The sequence below is a fragment of the Girardinichthys multiradiatus genome, chromosome 3 (assembly GCF_021462225.1).
Source record: "Girardinichthys multiradiatus isolate DD_20200921_A chromosome 3, DD_fGirMul_XY1, whole genome shotgun sequence".
Classification (NCBI taxonomy): Eukaryota; Metazoa; Chordata; class Actinopteri; order Cyprinodontiformes; family Goodeidae; genus Girardinichthys; species Girardinichthys multiradiatus.
In genome coordinates, this window is record NC_061796.1 from 9,500 (window position 1) to 24,389 (window position 14,890).

Consider the following 14,890-nt stretch of genomic DNA (forward strand, 5'->3'; position numbering starts at 1 on the left):
TTAATAGTTTCAAGTAAAACAGTTGATGGAAAAAATAAAAAAAACATAAGAAAAATATTAAAAAGCACAGAGTGCATCAATTAAGGGGTTAAAAGAGTTAAAAACTTTCCTGAAGGAAGTTTCGTTTGTCTTAAATATTGCGATCAGTCGAGAAAGAAAGGTAAAAAGTGAAAAGGGACATTAGAGAGTTGAAAAGAAAGTTGTTTTAGAAAGGAGTATAGTTCATGTTGTGGAAGGAAGTGACAGGCAGGGGGACAAACTGAACTGGATGACTGATAATATTTCTTTGTGCAAAATCTTAACTATACTAAACTTTTCTTTTGGCTCTCTCACCCACAAAATACACACATATATGGATTTGAGTTCAACATCTGCGTTTTTTGAGTCTGGATTATAGAAACCTGCCCTTCTCCATGGCTAACTCCGCAGAGGACGCTTCTCCAGCACGGCCTGAAAGAGAAAGATCTGCCTTACTGCATGTTGAAAAATCCAGTGTGACTTTTTACAAGAAAAAAAAACGAAACTCAGAAGAAATCTGGACCACTGAGATTGGACACGATCCATGCTGTTTGCAAGAGGCCAGAAGAAGAGCGATACACTGGATTTATATTGGAAAGCATCTATGCGGGCAGGAGAGAAAACCGGAGCAACAGTTTCTTCTTTCTCCTCTGGAGAAGTTAAAGTGGAGGGGCAAAGAATGATTGAATGTCTCACCAACAGAACTGGGAAGGGTGCCTGGTTGTCTTTTGGACTGATAGAGGACTGTGGTGCCATGGACAGTCTGACTCTGGAGCGATTAGAAATGATGGAGGTAACGTACAAACACACACACATTTGCATAATCTTTTCCTATTTTCTGCAATGAAGAACGCTTATTAACGCTGCTCATGTGACACGCTTTGGCTGACGTTGGACCAGATATAGCGGGTTAAAAATATTATTTTTGGGTTAGAAAAGTATCTTAAAAGGTTGATAACTTAACTCATTTGATACTTTCGGTTAATTCTTTTAGAGAAACATTTCAGTCGTGTGGAATATCAGGGTCAATTATTCTAGTTATTAAAAGTTATTAAAGCAGAGGAAGTTACAATAATCTCACCAAAAACTCAGCTAGTAACCAGGTGTTTCTATGTTCTCTCATAGACAGATCCATGAAGGAAGCATTTTTAAAACCCAGTGCATGCGTAAAACCTGATGGGTTTCTTCTCAGCATTATTTTCTGTTGTCAGATTTTGTATCCATAAATTCTAATGGTAGAGACCTCATTAAAACAGGCTTAGTTCTACTGCAGATGGTCTTCATACAGTCTCTGACACAGTATTTTACAGTTTGGTGCAGTTTTTGTCCGCAAGTGTTAACTGACGCTTATGGAAAGTACAAATTCATTGTTTTTCACAGCAGCTGCTGGGAAGAGGTTATATTAGTGTTTTTCTTTCCCTCTTCTGATTCATGCAGGCGTGTGTATTTACACTGTACCTTATATCAGTCCTGACTAAAAACTATGAAAGGTTTGGTTCTGTCTGCGGTTCTTTTTTCTCCCTTTGGAGAAGGAAAGGACACCTGATCAGTTCTGTGCTGCACAGAAATATTAAAACACTTGTTGTTTCTAAGATATCACCAGCTAAAAACTTTTAAAACTTTTGAGAGTAATTGGTTTTGTTAAACACATTTTCCTTGGTAAAACAAACCTTTAAATGAGTATGAAAATATGGGGTTATTTAGAAAGAATCTGATGGACAGTTGTACCACACAAAATTAACTAATCTTCATGTTTCCTAAAAGACTCTGAATGAAAAGGCCTCAGAACCGTGGAGTTATTTTCCACCACAGTACCAAGTTTTTTTAAGCATGCTTTTTCTTTATTTTAAAACAGATGTGGTTTTTGTTTTGTTTTGGCTTTTTAGTAATGTTGTCTGAAGCTTTCTTATGAACTGTGTTAGAAGCAAAATATGATCTGAGGTAAATTAGGAAGCTGTGAACTAATAATTTAAATCTGATTATAGGTCCAAGCAGAAATGATATATTTAGCCAATCCTTCAATCTTCTGCAGAAAGTAACACCATTGTCAATGCAGTAGTACTCAAACTTGTGGTTCTGGACTCCTGAAGCCCGTGAGCCATAGATTTTGGGTCCATAAAATTATATATTTAATTAAAGGTTAGGACGATTACCTATTAAAAATCAGATCTAAGCCAATGATGAGTTCCAGTCATTTGGTTGGCTTGAAATGCAATAATACTCAAAAATTTCTATTCCGGGGAAACACAGATTGGGGTTGAAGAGTTTAGTTTTGGAAACCAAGGCTAGGATTCTTTATAAACAGAATCAAGACAAGTAAAATCCTTCATTTTAGGAAAAGAAAAAGAAATAAAGGCTCTCTTACCAGTAAGAGGATGGTCGGAAAACTCAAGCTCCTTGTTTGATTTCATAGGGTTTAAAGATTAAAGGAATACATATGAGTACAACGGTACACAAGGTGATTTCAGATTACTAAGAGATAAAATATTGGAAACATTATCCGCATTTGGATTGTAAAAAGAGGGATTCTAGTAATAAGTTTTCCCCAACTCTCAAAATTTAAATAGCCAAATTAAAGAAATTGATGTTTGTTCTTTTTAAACACTATGTGGGAAGAAAAGTCCAGTTTGGAGGACAAGGCTTCTTATCTTAATTCTGATTAAGTCAAACACTGCAGGTTTTGTTTAGTTGGGTATACCATAAAAAATGTCCAACGCCGAACTTTTCTAATTTCCCCTCGGGGGATCAATAAAGTATCTTGAATTGGAATTTAATTAAAATACTTCTTTGCATTTAACTTGAAAATTCGGCAATACAGCTGCGATCAAATTGAGCCAAACAAAAAGAGAATTATCTAACAATAAACTCTCAGATTGTAGTTATTAGTTACAGAGTTTACAGTACAAGAGGATTAGCAAAAAGGTTTCAGCATCAGTAAATTGGATTCATATAAGAGAAAACTGTTGCTGTGCTTCTAACTACTTTGAGATCTCTTGGACTATGTGCATTCATTTTGAAAAAAGGATCCTGAAGATGTCATACACAACATCGATCAATTATAGCATTAAAAGATATGGTTGAGAAAACATATTCTGAAAAGAGAGTTGTTAAAAATTTCTTTGAATTCTGAAGCTTCAAATTTGGCCATTTGTCTGTCTTTGATGTTTGTCTTTGTTTTGTTGGACTGAATGTTTGTTTATATGTTGCATGAAACAATAATCCATGTTTAGAATAATGTTTCTAAATCCCAGATTGATTGAAAACTTGGTTTTCAGGAGAGTTAAAGAAGGAAGCTTGTTCTGAGGTAGGTGCATGTTAACAGTTTTGCAGTTTAAGGTTCACTAATATGAGATGGGGATGAAGAAACCTGTGGGTCCGCCCATAGGCTGCCAATCAAAGGTTAGTTTCTGCCTGACTCCACCCACCTACCAGTTTGTTCATGCCTTTGTTGTCATGGTGACCGCTCAGCACCTCCCTTCCTGAGTTTTAGCACTGTTTAAGAGACAATAGAATCAAAATGCTTGTAGTGATTGGTTGCCTTAAAAAACATGTTGTTTTTTTTTTTGTTAATGATTAAGGATGTAGCATGACTTTTAGATTTATGTGTTTTATTAGTTAAAAGTTATGAAATAGTTTGAAACTAGTTTGAAGAATTAGTTTTGCATGCAGAATCATTATTAGATTGAAAGTTTCCCTGGTACCATTAAACTAGCTGACAGTTCAAGATATGCAAAAGTAAGGAATATATTTTTGATAAAGAATCTGAGTCATGACTTTATACTTGGTGGTAATTATTTATTAGATTCGAATTTGTAGGGTTTAGGCATCTGAATTACATTAGATGTCCATTAATCTAATACTCATCTTCTTACAAGACAAATCAGGATGATATGTGACTAATTTCTAAGTGAGACATTGATGAACTGAATAATTAAAGTTTGTGTTTTGTTGTTAATGGAACTGAATTGCAGTTAAAAACATCTGGATTTTTTTTAAATGTTGCTTTCGTTAAATTCATAGTGACACATAGTTATGTCAGAATTCATTTCTTTGGTTCTATGTAATGTGATTTTGGTTACTAGAACATTTTTGTACAAACATTTTGCTGAATGGTCGCATGGGTTGGACCCTGCGCCAGAAGAGGGAAATGTCAGAATAAAGCAACATGGGGTTCCAAACGTTTTTGCACTCATGGGAAAAAGGGTAGCTCAGACCTCCAGTGAGGACTTAGTGACAATGCGAGAGAGACGTTGTACTTTGTTTATATAAATGGTGCATAGCTCCCTAAGACCACATTCTGAAAACCTCTCTGAAATTATGGTGTTGATTCTTTTGTGAAATTTTATATCTCCACAGATTAGACCATTTTTGAAATTCTTTTTGGGTATTCTGAAACTATGAAATATTGACCTGTAATCAGACCTTCCTCAAACATCATGTCACATTTTTAATATTCAGAATATTTAGCTGATGGTCACTGCTAGTATATCAGGTGAAGTCAGAAGATCAATTATTTTGATTTTGTTGGATGTTTTGATGAAGTTCATGTAGTTAAGCACTTAGGTTTGAGAATGGGACTTTGAATTGAAAATTAGCCAAGCGTTGTGAAGGCCCTGTTCTCACTTATATGAGATTGGGACAAAGGACACAGGCAAATCTCAGTCCTTTTGAAGTGCTGTGTGGCAGGTCTCCTAATTTGGACATGGGGATATTGCCAAGATCATTTTCTTCCACATCTTCAGAATCAGAATCAGAATCAGAAAAGCTTTATTGCCAAGTACGTTTTTGGACATACAAGGAATTTGTTTTGGCGTAGTCGGTGCAATACAGTACAAATTAAACAGTATAAACATATCTACAATATAATATAAATATATGTGCACAGTTTTAAGTGAGTGAGAGTAAATATAGAGCAGTATAAGATGCAAGAGCAATATAACAGTGCAGGTGATCATTGTGCAAGTAAAGCAGTGCAAGTAAAGCAGGACTCCAAGCTGAGCGTCTTTGTGTGAAGGTAGGATGTTGTTTTACTGTCAAAACCTGTCCACTGTGTTTTCTCAAGTTTCACAGATGGTGAAGGCTGCATTACCAGAAACAGCCACTTCCACCCTCCAGTCCTTTATTCCTGGCGACTGGATTCTGCTCAGAGAATTTAGGAGAAAACACAGGAAGTCCAGGGCTGGAATGGTCCATATCAGATCCTACTAGACACCCAGGAAAGCTGCAGGAAAGCTCTAGCTCCTCCAGCTTCATCTGGCTTCCAGGACAAGTCATCTTCCAACTGGATCATCCACGGCTGAAAGGTGTGAGGACAGCGGACCACCACAAGACAAAGAACTGTAAGTTGATCACTGGCGAGTGATTGAAGAGGTGGTTGAAGAACACTGTTCTTACAAGGGCACAATAATCCCTTGGGCAGTGCAACGTTATTTCAGAATCTACTTAAGGCCATCGCATTGCCTGAAAGTTAGAAATCATAAGGTCATTTGCCTCACTGCACACACACCACAGTGAGAGAATCTTTCCTCCCACTTTGACAGCGAGACTGACTCTGAGGAGGATATCTCGGATGCTTTTATCTAACTTTTATGTTTATTGCTTGATATTTATCATTATGGTATTATTACAAATTTGAATGTGTTCATTTCCACGTTGTTTAGTTGGGACTATGGAAGCCTAACATCCAGCAGGTAGAGTTCCTGTTTCTAAATATATTTCTAGAGGAGCTTCCTCGACCGCCCACCTGTACCCAGACTGGTGACAGGGCAGCTTGAAGCGCAGAAGCCACTCAGGAGAGGCAGCAGAATTTTTGTTTTTTAAGTTGGTTATAATTTGTTTTCTTTGGGAAAAACCTGTTTGCTTCAGTACCAGAAGAAAGGGACATCCACTTCAAGGTCATGATTGCAGCTATATGGAAGATGGTTTGTTCTGATGCTAATGAGTGGTTATTGCAAGTATGTTATAACCTCTGTGTCATTTTGGGAAAGGTACAGCAAAGACAATGTGTGGTTAATCTGACTAATAATAATCATTCAGCGATTCGCAAGAGAGATTCATCACTTTTCTGACTACTATGATCATATGATAATGTTTGGTGGCAATGATGCATCAAAACTGTGAGGAATTATAGTGTAAGGGAAAGCAGAATGTTAGTAGATTTTCTAGTGAGACTTAATTTAACGTGTGCGTCTACAGGAACTCTTATAGAATTCGGGGTAATTAGAAATCCGATTAAAGATCCAGATATTTGTATTACACAGGAGGAAGTCACCTTATTTCCTTGGGAAGACAGTAGGTTGCGAATGCATTATATCTGTTTTATGTGCTTTAATAAACAGACATAAATTTGAGTCATGTCCTATCAGAACTGATCCTTCTACTATGTCAGGATCTTTTGGTCCCTGATCCCCTTTGTGTTAACTTTTTAATCTTACGCTTTTATCTGAGGACGGTTTCACTGTTCTAACTACGGAAGCAGCAGGCTATAAGAACTATGAGTTTGCAAAATAGAATGGCTTTGGATATCTGTTAGCTGAGAGGGGTATGATGGTTTTGAAGAATTTTTCCTTTAGTTGTGATTATCTTGTAATCAGAAGAAGGGAGTGTAATGGAAATTATTTTATTAAGTGTTCCAAAGTGTGTGACCTTTGGGTTACCTCACTTCTGTGAACATCTGTGTTAGGGAGTAAGCTGTAAAAGCCATTATCAGAAGTTTAATGGTTCAGACCCATCTTTTAGGACAATGTCAGGAAGGGCAGTTAGGTCTGTTCCTAGATAACCTTGTCATCTTTGAACTCAAGAAGGGTTTGGGTCATAAAACACAGACTCTTTGAAGTTGAGATAACACTGTCATGTTCTGGTATAAATACTGTGTGTAAATGTTGATCGGGGCTCTGTTCAACTGACTTGCTTGATGACAGAGTCATTCAAACGCTGATGCCTTTGAATAAAACTTATAAAGACAAAGTCCGGATTTTCTCTTGTTATGAGTCAACTTCTACCCATTTTGATAAGAAAATTCCATAACAGTAGCTATGGAAAGGCCTCGATGCCATGAGTGAACGTGCGCAGGAATTGTGACTGTGAGACTTTCCCGCTTTGGGCTAGAAGGCCTCAAAATCTTGGGATTTTGAGTGTCTTTTAATTTTTGATTTGGCAAGAGTTGGTGCTACAGCTATAAAGGTTATATATTTGGCTAGCGCAGATGAGCACGGCTTCCGTACAGTTTGCATGCGCTGTGAGTGTGGCCAGCCCTTCTGGTAGCTGCCTCAGGCCTGCATTCATTTGGGCTTGGACTTTTGCTCATAACTCTGGATGTGAGTGTCTGGCAGTCTGGATTTGGGTTAGGGTTAGGGTTGGCAACTTTTGAGCCGTTTGTCGTATGATGGTGAGTGAGGTAGCTATGGAAAGGCCTCGATGCCCTGAGTGAACATGCGCAGGAATGGTGATGGTGAGCATTTCCCGCTTTGGGCTAGAAGGCCTCAAAATCTTGTGACTTTGATTTTCTTTTAATTTTTGATTTGGCAGGAGTAGGTGCTATAGATATAAAGGTTATATATTTGGCTAGCGCAGATGTGCACGGATCACGTACATTTTGGCATGCCCCGTGAGTGTGGTGCTTCCAGCTGGCGCCCTTCTGGTAGCTGCCCAAGGCCTGCATTCATTTGGGCTTGGACCTTTGCTCATAACTCTGGATGTGAGTATCTGGCAGTCTGGATTTGCTTTGACAAAGGGCCTTGGGGCAGCAGGCTGGAGGAGCCTGTTGATGGGCAGTGCTGGGGTTGGCAACCTTCGAGCGGTTGGTCGTAGGATGGCGAGTGAGGTAGCTATGGAAAAGCGTCGATGCCCTGAGTTAACATGCGCAGGAATGGTGATGGTGAGCCTTTCCCGCTTTGGGCTAGAAGGCCTCAAAGTCTTGGGATTTTGAGTGTCTTTTAATTTTTTATTTGGCAGGAGTAGGTGCTACAGCTATAAAGGTTATATATTTGGCTAGCGCAGATGTGCACGGATCACGTACATTTTGGCATGCCCCGTGAGTGTGATGCTTCCAGCTGGCGCCCTTCTGGTAGCTGCCCCAGGCCTGCATTCATTTGGGCTTGGACTTTTGCTCATAACTCTGGATGTGAGTGTCTGGCAGTCTGGATTTGCTTTGACAAAGGGCCTTGGGGCAGCAGGCCAGAGGAGCCTGTTGATGGGCAAGCCTAAGGGTTGGCAACTTTTTAGCCGTGTGTCGTAGGATGACGAGTGAGGTAGGTATGGAAAGGCCTCGATGCCCTGAGTGAACATGCACAGGAATGGTGACAGTGAGCGTTTCCCGCTTTGGGCTAGAAGGCCTCAAAGTCTTGGGATTTTGAGTGTCTTTTAATTTTTGATTTGGCAAGAGTTGGTGCTACAGCTATAAAGGTTATATATTTGGCTAGCGCAGATGAGCACGGATCACGTACATTTTGGCATGCGCCCTTGAGTGTGGCCAGCCCTTCTGTTAGCTGCCCCTGGCCTGCATTCCTTTTGGGCTTAGACTTTTGCTCATAACTCTGGATGTGAGTGTCTGGCAGGCTGGATTTGCTTTGACAAAGGGCCTTGGGGCAGCAGGCCGGAGGAGCCTGTTGATGGGGAGGGCTAGGGTTGGCTAGGGTTGGTAACGTTTGAGCAGTTTGTCATAGGATGGCGAGTGAGGTAGCTATGGAAAGGCCTCGATGTCCTGAGTGAACGTGCGCAGGAATGGTGACTGTGAGCCTTTCCCGCTTTGGGCTAAAAGGCCTCAAAGTCTTGGGATTTTGAGTGTCTTTTAATTTTTGATTTGGCAGGAGTAGGTGGTACAGCTATAAAGGTTATATATTTGGCTAGGGCAGATGAGCATGGATCACGTACATTTTGGCATGCCCCGTGAGTGTGACCAGCCCTTCTATTATAGGTGACATACCAGAGTTCAAAGGAGGACAAATTGTTGGTGCACGTCTTGCTGGCGCATCTGTGACCAAGACAGCAAGTCTTTGTGATGTATCAAGAGCCACGGTATCCAGGGTAATGTCAGCATACCACCAAAATGGACTAACCACATCCAACAGGATTAACTGTGGACGCAAGAGGAAGCTGTCTGAAAGGGATGTTTGGGTGCTAACCCGGATTGTATCCAAAAAACATAAAACCACGACTGTCCAAATCACGGCAGAATTAAATGTGCACCTCAAACTCTCTGTTTCCATCAGAACTGGTCCGTCGGGAGCTCCACAGGGTCAATATACACGGCCCGGGCTGTTATAGCCAAACCTTTGGTCACTCATGCCAATGCCAAACGTCGGTTTTCAATGTTGCAAGGAGCGCAAATCTTGGGCTGTGGACAAATGTGAAACATGTATTGTTCTCTGATGAGTCCACTTTACTGTTTTCCCCACATCCGGGAGAGTTCCGGTGTGGAGAAGTCACCAAAGAAGCGTACCACCCAGACTGTTGCCATGCCCAGAGTGAAGCATGGGGGTGAATCAGTGATGGTTTGGGGCTGCCATATCATGGCATTCCCTTGGCCCCAATACTTGTGCTAGATGGGCGCGTCACTGCCAAGGACTACCGAACCATTCTTGAGGACCATGTGCATCCAATGGTTCAAACATTGTATCCTGAAGGCGGATGACAATGCACCAATACACACAGCAAGACTGGTGAAAGATTGGTTTGATGAACATGAAAGTGAAGTTGAACATCTCCCATGGCCTGCACAGTCACCAGATAACCCTAACCCTAACCCTAACCCTATATTATTGAGCCACTTTGGGGTGTTTTGGAGGAGCGAGTCAGGAAACGTTTTCCTCAACCAGTACAACGTAGTGACCTGGCCACTATCCTGCAAGAAGAATGGCTTAAAATCCCTCTGACCACTGTGCAGGACTTGTATATGTCATTCCCAAGATGAATTGATGCTGTATTGGCTGCAAAAGGAGGCCCTACACCATACTAATAAATTATTGTGGTCTAAAACCAGGTGTTTCACTTTCATTGTCCTAGAGGGGGCAATCCACATTTTTCCTTTCAAGAACCATGACCTCAGATTCAGAAGAGCTGATTGTCATGTCAGCCGCTTCAAACTTAGCTGTTCAGTGCTCATCATCTTCGAAAAGCAAAATAAAAGCCTGATGTTCCCAAACCAGACATGCTCCTCTCCACAATTAGGCCTTGAGATCCTGAAAACCACAAACAGGATTGGTGACAAGTGGCAGCCATTGTGAAGTCCAACACCTAGTGTGACTTTGTGCTGAGAATGTGCTTAGACAGCAGACTCAGCTTCTGCATTTGGCATACAAGGGCAGAATTGCTGTTTAAAGCCACCAATATATCTCATATTCCTACAGCATCCCCTACAAAATGCCTTGTGAAATATGGTTTCCTGATCTACGAACAAATGTATACTGGAGATGAATACTCTCATGACCCCCCACAGGATGAAAATGAGGCATTGAAAAAGACAGAGCAGAAAACAACACAAAGCACCAGTACATGGGTAGGTTCTATGTTAAAGAAAAAGTAAAGACTTAATGGCAGAAATATTTCCTTCAGTGGCTTAATCTAAGAGGGAGACACATCTAAACATATAAGCTCTGGGCTGGTAGTAAAATCTATGACATCAAAAACAGTTATTTGCCACAATAATTCCTTCAATTTCTTTGTCTAGGAGAGAGGGTTAAAGACAGGGTCATGTGGACCATTCACAGAAAGAGAACAAGATATCTTTGAAAGCAGTAGCTTAGTCAATGCCCCCCCGCGGGAAGGTGTCACAGCTAAACAGAATGCCAGGCCAGTTTTTTTACATTGTGTAGCCCATCATGGTGCTAATTTATGAAAATTTTACCCAGATTTTTCAGCTATTGTTTGCTTCATTGCATTGATAGTGATTTGACAAATATCACTGTTTAAGCTGGGTATGAATGAAGTTGTGTTGTAACTTTTACATGTGTTCCTGGTCCACAACACACCTGAATCAAATGCTATTGTCTTCTCAGCATGCAGTCAGGTACCACAGAGTCTATCTGACAACCAAATTATTTGATTCAGGTGTGCTGAACACCATAGACACGGCCAAAAGCTGCAGGACACCGGGCCTAAATAACTACAGTTTCATAGCCCTAGTTTAAGCTAATATTGTGATTTAGGTTTATATGTCCTAATCCACGTTCTCTAAAATATATAAACTGTATCCTGTCTGCTTTACTGAAAATCCACCTGTCAGTTGATTAACATTTTGATTGCATTTCCAGCAGAAAATTGGAAAATGATGACTACAAATAGTTAATTATGCAAAATAGCCCCATACCAAAATCCCCTCTGCACTGGAGTGCCAGACATAGAGGCATAATTCATCAGTCCAGAGAGTACATTTCCACTGCTCTAGAATCAATTGGGAGTGTTTTTCACACCACTATATCTAGAGCTTTACATTGCAATTGGTAATGTAAGGCTTGAATGCAGCTGCTCTGTCATGGAAACCCATTCCATGACACTATATATGCACTGCTCTTGACCTAATCTGAAAGTAATTTAAATTTAAAGTGTGGAGGTCTGTGTTTATTGACTGTGGAGAATGTTTGCAACCTCCATCCACTATGCACCTCTGGATCCACTGACCCCGCTCAGTGATTTTACATGGCCTACCACTTTGTAGATGAGTTCATGTTGTTCCCAATGTTTTCCACTTTGTTATAATACCACTAACATTTGAATGTGGAATATTTAGTTGTGAGGATACACCTTGACTTATTACACAGGTGGCATCATGTCACAGTGCCATGCTGGAATTTATTAAAAGCCTGTAAGAGACCAATTCCTTCACAAATGTTGTAGAAGCAGACTGCATGCCTGTGTGCAGGATTTTCTACACTTGCGCAGTCCCAGGAACAGCTGGGATACAACTCAAGGATTTTGGAAGTTAGTGTTTAGATTTCTCTCACTTCAACTCTACTGACTCTCTCACTAAATCTGGATTCTTAATGCATCAAAGGCCTGACAAAGACTCTTTACAGGGGCGCAACTACATATTTTTGAGGTGGATGCAAACATGTCACCGGCTTCCTAAGTTGTTTCTCTTTGAATTCAGGAGAAGCATCCATTTTCGATGGCTATCACTTGTCTCTTCTATCACTGACCTGATGTCTGCCTCTTTCACCCCTTGTCTGTGGCATTCTCCACTAAGTCATATGGTCAAAAAAGCATTCTATATTAGTTGTAAAAATTACAGATCTTAATACAGTTTTTTTTTTTTATAATGTTTAAAAATTTTTGCTTGGGATTAAGTAGCTGTTCCTTCACTTCCACCTAATATTAGACCAACCTGTTGCCTTCCCCTGTCTGTCCTGATTCTTCCTCTGTCATCCTCTCTTCCTGGGAACCATCATCTCCCAGGATCTCAAGTGGGAGCCAAACATCAGCTCCCTCATCAAGAAAGCCCAGCAGAGGATGTTCTTCCTGCAGCAGCTGAAGAAATTCAACCTGCCAAAGACTATGATGGTGCACTTCTACACAGCCATCATTGAGTCCATCCTCACCTCCTCCATCACCATCTGGATGCTGCTGCTACAGCCAAGGATAAGGGCAGGCTGCAGCGTGTCATTCGGTTTGCTGAGAAGGTGATTGGCTGCAGTCTACTGTCGCTCCAGGAACTGTACACCTCCAGGACCCTGAAGCGGGCAGGGAAGATTCTGGCTGATCCCCCCCCCCCCCTTTTTTTTTGCTGACAGGACACCTGTAACCTGTAACTCTATGTGTTACATTAACGCTCAGCTTGGACTCCTGCTTACTTGCACTGCCATACTTGCACAATGATCACCTGCATCGTTGTATTGCTCTTGCATCTTATACTGCTCTATACTTACTCTCACTCACTTAAAACTGTGCACATATATTTATATTATATTGTAGATATGTTTATACTGTTTAATTTGTATTGTATTGCACCGACTACGCCAAAACAAATTCCTTGTATGTCCAAAAACGTACTTGGCAATAAAGCTTTTCTGATTCTGATTCTGATTCTTTCTCTCCATCCTCACAGCTGAATGACATTAATTTCGTGTTAAGTAGGTTTAAAAAATACAGCAGTCTAAACACAATGAAATGAATCTTTAGATTTAAATGATCTCCTTGTTGGATAACAGTTACTGACTGGACATTGCAACTGATCTGACTTATCAGATCCATCACAACACCACAGTAGTGATATTAAATAAGACATTTAAACTTAAGTGTACCCCTGCCAAAAAGGTTGGTAACATGGGTCACCCACCTTTTTGAGTCTAAGGTCTATAGTGACACTGGACTCATTTGTCTGATACACACATAAACTTGTACAACTCATCTTTAATTAAATAGTCAATAATAATAAATATACATATGAGTGAATAAATTGCAGCCTAGAGGGCTAAGCGTTGGACTATAGCTGGGCACTGGCGCCATGACAATTTAGCTTTCCTGTGTTAATATTTCCTGAGTTTTATTTCGGTCATTCTTACACTTATTGTGTGGATATGTGTGTGTGAGAGAGGTATGTATCAGATATTCATAGAAATACCGAACAAATCACGTCCCTTATCGGTTCAATAGGGGAGGCAACATTTAACAGCCAAATATGGTACGATTCCGTATTAGGCTAGCTTTAGCTAAGCTGAATATTTACAACCCTCTTGTCCTGTTGTCGATACACTGACGGTACTTTCCTACTATCTTTCAACCACATTGAAAGGCTTTTTTTCATCCCGCCAACATCTTTTTCCCTTTTCCTTTTTCTGTTTAGCGCCCCAGATAACTTTGTTTTCTGCCGCTCCATCTTGTTGTCCAGTGCACTACGAGTGGTAGTCTAAGATTTAAAACAAAAAAAAGCGCGCCTGAGAGGTTCTCCTAGGGGCGTGTGCCCAAGCCACCTGTGTGGGAAGGGAGAGCGATAGGAGGGGAGGTGAAGGAGCAGAGGGGCGTCTAATCTGTTACTCTATTATTGATCATTTCATGCTGTTAAATATAGAAAATGCCAACTAGAAAAACATTTTTTCTATTGGGGGTTTTGACGCCCCCTCTAGTGCAGCGCCCCTATGCATTGCAAACAGTGTATACCCACTTTTTGCGCCACTGCCTCTATACAAATGAAAATGTGTACTTGCTGTATGTAACAGTGGGAAGAAACCAAGAGATATATTTTTGGAAGTCAGCCATGTGATTTGTGGGATGGTTTGTCATTAAACAGAAGCAGGACACCAACCCCTTCGATCCCAGGATGCCACCTAGGATGAAAGAGGGCAGATTTCTGAAAGAAAGGATAGGAAACACAAACACAGGGCACACATGGATAGATATCCCAATTTGACCACAAAAATCTAGCTTTGAGTACAATGTAAGAACTTCTTGACGCAACTAAATGGGCTACAGGGGGTGGCAGTGATGCAGTTTTATGAATGACTGCTGAGGAAGAGGCGGAGAAGAAGGAAACAACAACGTTTGGAGGAAAAGATATGTCAGTCAGTAATTTTCTGCCACTTCTTCCATAGTGGGTCGCGGGGAAGCTGGTGCCTATCTCCAGCAGACTATGGGGGGGAGGCGGGGTATACTCTGGACAGGCCTCCAGTCCATCCCAGGGCAGGAAAGATATGTAAAAAGCAAAAAACACTTATCCATCATCCCACCTTCCAGTCCTGGAGGTGGCGGTAATGCACCTATATACTATATACTAGTCGACAACAGCTGAAACAGCAAAAAAGAGACAGAGGATAAGACATACATTCAGATGGAGCAATGTGGAAAAAGGGAAGGAATTTAAAATTTATTGTAAAGAAGCTGCAGAGGGCAATTTCAGTTGTAGAAAAATTGTCATATAAATGGGGTTTAAGTTTTCTGTGGA